Raw genomic sequence first — 7,760 nt, forward strand, 5'->3', positions numbered from 1 at the left:
TGTGTATTGTGCAGTTTTTATGTACATAATCAAACTGGTAATAGGCTAAAATGGCTACCCCTTTGTTTTCCGTATGGTAATCATCCTGCAAGTATGGCATCTGACCATTACTTCAGTAATCCTCTCAGCCCAGGTTTCTGTACACCAGGGATCCTCAAATCTTGATCAGCGCTTTTTGAATTTTAAGGATGGAGAGTGGGTGCCACCACAAAATGGCTGCCATGAGTTGTTAGCACCAATCACAATGTTGGGAAGGTTACAAGCCAAGGACCCTCCTACAATGGCAGGGTGTCAAAGCCCTCTTGTCCCATGAGAAGGCTTCGGGGTGAAGGTGAGGAGCAAAATGCACAACACCGCAGAGTCAGTCCTTGCTGACCAGGGTAATGAGACACCACCAGCCCCTCTAAGCTCTCTCAGCTAAGAGACCAGGTTTCCCACCCTTCCAAGTGCTAATCAAGAACTCAGCCCTTCAGGTGGGACACTTACAAGCTGGGTTCTGAAGACCATTACTTCGAAAGCTGTAGCCAAGCAGGTCAGGGCACAGGGTTTATATTGAAGCTCCCAAAACAAAAAATACTACAGGAGTTTGATTAATAAGGTTTATTGAAAGAAATGTGCAAAAGTACACAGATGCACAAGTAGGTCAGACATAGAAGAAAATAATAAAACTGAATAGGTAACCTAGAATATTTAGGTTTTTTACCTGGGCCTAGTCTGCACACATAGGATAATGTACTTTCAATGTGCTTTGGCAGCTGGATTTTCCTGTGCAGAACAGGAAAATCTACTTCTAAAGTGCATTGAAAATACATTATCTGTTGTGTGCAGAATAGGCCTTGGCTAGACAGAAGACACAAAATCCAGGTAGAATTCCAAAGTCTAGAATCCCAGGTGTTCCAGCCACACAAGGCCCAACCTATGGTCAAAGGATGGCTAGAAGCTCTAAACTAGAATTAATGTCTTTATGCCAGTCTGCCTAGAGCTGGCCTGATCCTGTTTGGCCAGTCAGGTATATTTGGGATGCGACCACAAACCTCTGCCGCTGACACATGTTCACAATGGAGCAACCTTCCCACGCCCAGAGTTCCTTGCACTGAGGGAAAATGTGAGTTTAAACACTCTCTAGGTGTCTGACTTTCAAGTTCCCAGGCCCATGATCTGACTTGCACCTGTGTCTGACTCCATCTCATTCCTTCTCTTTCTCTCTCTTTGGAAACTACAAGTCAGTGTGACTTTAATTTTCCCTGAGAGAAACCTCTAGTAAGTTAACTAGGCCCAAAAGCCTGAACTAAACTTTGAAAGGGGAAGAAATGGCTAAACAGAGCCAGTTTCTTGATAGAATCTGTCACTGCAAACACAAATATGATGTCTCCTGTTTTTCCCCCTGAGGTATTGAGGTGGAGGACAACCAGGCTTTTTGCTTTTAGAGAAGAGGTATTGTCAAAAAATGGATGCTAGGAGAGCTAATCCTGGCAAAGAGATGGGGAAGAAATGGAGATAGTGACAGATTTTATTTTCCCGGGCTCCAAGATCACTGCAGATAGGGACTGCAGCAAAGAAATTAAAAGACGCTTGCTCCTGGGGAGGAAAGTTATGGCAAATCTAGACAGCATCCTACAAAGCAGAGACATCACCCTGCCAACAAAAGTGTGTTTAGTCAAGGCTATGGTATTCCCAGTTGCAATGTATGGCTGTGAAAGTTGGACCATAAGGAAGGCCGAGCGTCAAAAAATTGAGACTTTTGAACTCTGGTGCTGGAGAAGACTTGCAAGTCCCTTGGACTGCAAGGGGAACAAACCGGTCAGTCCTAGAGGAGATCAGCCCTGACTGCTCCTTAGAAGGCCAGATCCTGAAGATGCAACTCAAATACTTTGGCCACCTCATGAGAAGGAAGGACTCCCTGGAGAAGAGCCTAATGCTGGGAGCGATCGAGGGCAAAAGAAGAAGGGGATGACAGAGAATGAGGTGGCTGGATGGAGTCACTGAAGCAGTAGGTGCAAATTTAAATGGACTTTGAGGAATGGTAGAGGACAGGAAGGCCTGGAGGATCATTGTCCATGGGGTTGCGATGGGTCGGACACGACTTCTCACCTAACAACAACAACAGGAGAGCTAAATAGTGGCTGCACCATTGGTTTTTCACAGAGCTGAAGGCAATACAATAGAGATATTTCACAGCATAATATCACTGATTCTTCAGCCCTTGAAGCTGTCCTGATGCACAAGCCAAGATATCTTCAGGCTTCGGGATAGCTACCTCAAATTTGGATCCTGTCAGGCCGCAATAGAAGAACTGCAAAAGGTGCACTACACACTTTGAGAGTGGGATGTGACATCCCAACATTTGAACAACTTAATTCCGTTCTTGACCCCTTAGGCAGCTGAAAATCTACCTCTTAGGGCCTTGTGAATAACAGCTTTCAGCACCTTGCAGTTTTACCTCCGACTCTTCTCATTTTACAAGGTCAATTTAATTTACAAACCTTGTTCCACAGGAAGCCTGTCCTGTTTCTCTATATCTGCTAGGGCAGTGACAAACATAATTTAATCTGTCCTTTATTCTGGTGAGTATCCAGCGTGAGACATTTCTCAGCCCTGCCTCCCTCCCAAAATGAAGAAAAGGAGAAAGACAATAAAATCCGAGTCCAGTAGCACCTTTAAAACCAACAAAGATTTATTCAGGGCATGAGCTTTTGAGTGCAAGCAGAGTGCACTCAAAAGCTCACGCCCTGAATAAATCTTTGTTGGTCTTAAAGGTGCTACTAGGATTTTATTGTGCTACAGACCAATACAGCTACGCATTTGAATCTATCCTTAAGGAGAAAGACAGTCCTAAAGCATTCCTATGACAACAGGACTAATTTTTTGACAATGAGGGAAAGATATGGAAGTTGGGGGACACCTATACATATTAGAAACCTATGACCCGTTCTGAAATAGATTTTACATACTTTTGAAGAGAAAGATGAGAAACCCATTCTAAAATAGCATGACTTGGTGGTCTTTTTTGCCCAGGTCCAGACACAGCTGCCAGCAAAGGAATGTGTGTGACAAATCCAGCTTGTGGGCAAGAGCCAGGGATTTTCTGTCTGAAGTGGCAGCAGAAAGAAAACCACAGGGGTCCTGGTGTCCAGTCTGCAAATAGCAGGCTAGCAGCTGCCCGCCTAGCCCCTTGGTTAGGTTAGGGACTCATTCCCCTTGCCAGACCATCTCTCCTTTGTTGTGCTTCCTGTTCCAAAGTTACGGGACCTGGTCAATAGCCAGCTCATTCCCCTTGGCAAAAATGTGTGCTTCAGATTTTGTTTTGGACAGAAATAAAAAATGCCATCGTAGCATGGGGCTGTGTTAAATTTGAACAATGTTATGTTTTAATTCATTTGAACCCTGCCTTTCTCCCCAAGGTGGCTGACATCTCTCCTCTACTTTATCCTCACAACCTTGTGAGGTAGGCTAGACTGACTGACCCAAGATCAGCCACTGAGTTTCCATGGCATGAGTGGGGATTCAAACCCAGATCTCCCAGATACTAGTTGGATGCTTTCAGCCATTATACCATGCTGGCTCATATGTGTATTATGACACACCAATAGGGAAAGGAAAAAAAAACCTGTCAAGCACAGTTCATTCACATACTTCCAACATGGCTGAGGAAATAGATTTCTGCTTCAGATAAGTTTGGATTTATTGTTCTTCTTCTACAAATTTATCTGATCAGGAATTTCATTTTGAAACTGGATGGATACCAGGTTCCTGTCATAATTATACCTTCTATGTGGTCTGCTTGTCTTTGTTGATGTTCTCACAAGGCTTTTGGTGGTGGTTCTGTCTCACCATAGCATGGGCTGTGATGGAACGCTGTATTCCTGTCATCGTTACACTCTTGTTCCTCTGTGCTTCTTGCGCTTGATAGTTCTGAGCAACTTCTGTGTTGGAGCGCTCATTCCTCTTGAGGCCACCCAAGCATGAAATCTGGCTCTCCTACAGCTCTGGCTTTCCCAAACCTCAGCAACAGGGCCCTTTTGACAGTGGGCCGGAAAAAAAGGGTTCCACCGATTTTAATTAATATCAAAATATCATTTGCTGCAGTTGTGCAGTTCTGTTGACTGTCTGCTGATGAAGGCTCCTGGTGCAGAGGAGAGGCAGAATTGCCTCCTCCTGGGGGAGTCCCATCATAGGGTTTTTACAGGATGAGCTCATCTGAAGAGGCTCACCCATTGGCTTTTTGCAGGCAGCACTAACTAGGGTTGGCTGAAGTGTTACCACCGTTGTCTATGAGAGGGCTTCTGCCAGTGCCACTTCCACTTGTGCTGCTGCCCAGTTGCTCCCCTTCAAGAGTCACTGTGGGAACTGGTGGCTTTTTTCTGCTGATGGTTCCCTTGATCCCTGAAGGGGGTGGGATGGACCTCAGTTTGGTGTCCCAGCTGTGAGCATTCCACCTTGAGAGACTGCTAGGAGTTCTGCCTCTTGATAGAGGGAGCCAGCATGGTGTAGTGGTTAAGAGCAGCGGCCTCTGATCGGGAGGACCAGGTTTGATTCCCCATTCCTCCTCCACATGGTGTCAGCTAAGATGATTTGCTCCAGTCACAGTTCTCTCAGAGCTCTCTCAGCCTCACCTACCTCACAGGGTATCTGTTGTGGGGAGAGGAAGGATAGGTGATTGTAAGCCGTTTTGAGATTCTTTTGGGTAGTAAAAAGCAGGGTACAAAAAACCAGCTGTTCTTCTAAACTCCTGAGGGTATTGCTCTCAGCTTTGCTGACAGACACATTCCCCCTCACACACGTTAAGGCGTGCATCTAAGAGGGCCACATTCCTCATTTCACAAGACCCAAGCACAGGACATTTGGGAGGCCATTAATTCATTGGGTTGCCCTAAGTCAGAAGTCATTTGACAACTCCACACTTAAAGAGAGAGTGGAGCCTGGCTGGAGAATCCACAGAGCTCTGGTGAGCAGCCTTCATTGTAGAAGAATATTTCAGCATCACAGGTGACTTCCATTGTTTCTTGGGCTAAGGGACCAGGTGTGCAAATGGGAGCTGCTTATCTGCTCCCCCTCCCCTGTTCAGCAGATGGGTGTGGATGTAGACTTGGCTTCAGATCACAGTAATATGAGCCAGCTGTTTTGGCAAGAGGGGCCTCGACTTGGGCATTTCCTACCACCACCTTCTGCCAAGCACCTGACTGGCATGATGTCTGAGCATCCACCTTGTGCTTGTTAAAATATAACTCTATATGGTCTGATAGAGAAATCAGTTCTCTATCTGAAATACATGCCCAAATCAGAAATACATGCCCAACAGCTTGCTTTGTGGATTAAGAAAGCCATGCTTTGCCTTCTGGGGTCCTGTGACCTAGGTGTCTCAGAAAGCTTTTTTTAAACAAAGAAAACCCCTTGTCCTAAAACCAGTTGGTCCGCACAAGCATCGTACCCTCACGCCTTTGCTGGGGAAGGAGGGAACTGAGCCAAGTTCTGGGAGGATGGAATGAGGCAGGCCTGAGCGGCTACATTCCACATTACAGTTGCGATTCTCAAAGTGCCAGGGTGGACCTTGCTTTCGGGTCCTTGCTTTGAAGGGCTATTTTGTTTTCCTCGGATGTAGAAGCAGATGGACGAGAGGGTATGAGAAAGAGAATAATTCAGAGAGTAGTTCCTAACTTGGAAGAGAATCCTGGCAGGCTGTACTTGCATGACAGGACCGAAAGTGTCCCTTCCTCTCCTGGAAAGTGGGAGCAGCAAATCCCTCCAGCTTTCAGAGAGCCAGCTTGGTGCAGTGGTTAAGAGTGTGGACTTCTAATCTGGCGAGCTGGGTTTGATTCCTCCCTCCTCCTCCACATGCAGCCAGTTGGGCGACCTTGGGCTTGCCACAGCAATGATAAAGTTGTTCTAACCAAGCAGTAATCTCAGGGCTCTCTCAGCCTCACCCACCTCACAAGGTGTCTGTTGTGGGGAGAGGAAAGGCAAACATAAGCCGCTTTGAGACTCCTTTGGGTAGAGAAAAGCAGCATATAAGAACCAACTCTTCTTCTTTCAAGCAAGGCTGTTTTACAGCTGGATGCAGGAAGGCTCCTGGGAGCACAGTGAAACACAGAAACAACTATTGCTCCTTCAGGCCCCGGCAATCTCTCTTAGGTGGAAGTTTTCACCCATAGTGGAATGGGAGGATTGTAAGAGGACAGAAAGGGTAGTGGTACTTGCAGGGACATTCTCCTCTAGAGCTGCTCTGCATATTTCCCTTTGATTCAGTTCCAAGGACGGAGCCCTGGCAGCCCGATGCTGGCGCTTGGGAAGTATACACTGCTTTGTAGAGGCTCTCTAGAACTGCAGGGGGCATCCACCACTCTACGCAGGGGAAACGCCTCATAGGAAAGCAGCCTTCCCCCTTAATGAGAAAGTTATTTCTTGGCAGCTGCAGCCGAGAGCTTGAGCAGTGCTGTGGAGCTCCACTGGAGTTATAATATGTATTTCAATTGTTCCTGGGTGATACAGGTGGGGAGGAAGTAGCAGAAACCACATTCACATCTTTAACTGCTCCTAGCGGAGCGGATTAAATAATTCATTAAGGGCACCAAAGGTGGGCCCTGTCCGTGATGAGGAAGGGTGTCCATAGGCCCCTTCCCCCGGACTGACAATTGGGGGGCCCAATCGGCAGGCGCGATGCAGCGCAGCTCGCAATTGGTCCCTTGGCGCCGGACTCACTAATCGGGAGGTGCTTTGTGCCTCCTGATCCGCCCCCTTTCTCCTCGCCCGCGGCCGCCCGCCCGCCACCATTGCTTGCCTTGCCTCCGCCACGGCAACTCAACACCTCGCCGCGACGCCGCGGCCTCACCTCCTCCCCGCACGGCCGCCACCTGCCAACAATGCTCCACATGGCCCCAGCTCACCCACGGCACGGGGGGGGGGCGCCGAGCTGTGCCGCGCCACGGCAGCATCGGCTCAGCCACGGTAGGTCGCTGACTCGCCACCACGCCGCGGCCTCGCCTCCTCGCCGCACCCACCTCACAACAATGCTCTACACACCCCCAGGTCGCCCGCGCTGCAGCCGAGGCCGACGAGACGAGCTGCATCTGCCCCACTGATTCCCGGGGCCCGCACAAGCCGCGCGCCGCTGCTCCGCCCCACCCCACGGCAGCACCGGCCCAGCTGACTTTGAAGCCCCGCCAGCGCCCGCTGCATTAAGACTGCAGCGGGCTTATTCACTAGTAGTAAAAATAAAGCCGCTCCTTACAGGAAGTACCTCTTATTCCACTTAATAGCAACAATGAAGGTAGATCATTCCCTGGTGACCAAGAGGTTTGATCAGAGCTAAATATGAAGAAGAATTGGTTCTTATACGCCACTTTTCTCTACCAGAAGGAGTCTCAAAGAGGCTTACAAACACCTTACCTTTCCTTTCTCCACAACAGACACCCTGTGAGGGAGGTGAGGCTGAGATAGCACTGATATCACTGCCTTCCCTTTCCTCTCCCCACAACAGACACCCTGTGAGGGAGGGGAGGCTGAGAGAGCCCTGATATCACTGCCTTCCCTTTCCTCTCCCCACAACAGACCCCCAGTGACAGAGGGGAGGCTGTGAGAGGCCGGATATTTCTGCCTTCCCTTTCCTCTCCCCACAACAGGCACCCTGTGAGGGAGGGGAGGCTGAGAGAGCCCTGATATTACTTCTCGGGTCAGAACAGCTTTATTAGTGCTGTGGTGAGCCCAAGGTCAACCAGCTGGTTGCACATGGGGGAGTGGGGAATCAAGTCGGCGCTCCTAACCAC

Source organism: Paroedura picta, chromosome 3 (assembly GCF_049243985.1).
Source record: "Paroedura picta isolate Pp20150507F chromosome 3, Ppicta_v3.0, whole genome shotgun sequence".
In the NCBI taxonomy this organism is placed as follows: domain Eukaryota; kingdom Metazoa; phylum Chordata; class Lepidosauria; order Squamata; family Gekkonidae; genus Paroedura; species Paroedura picta.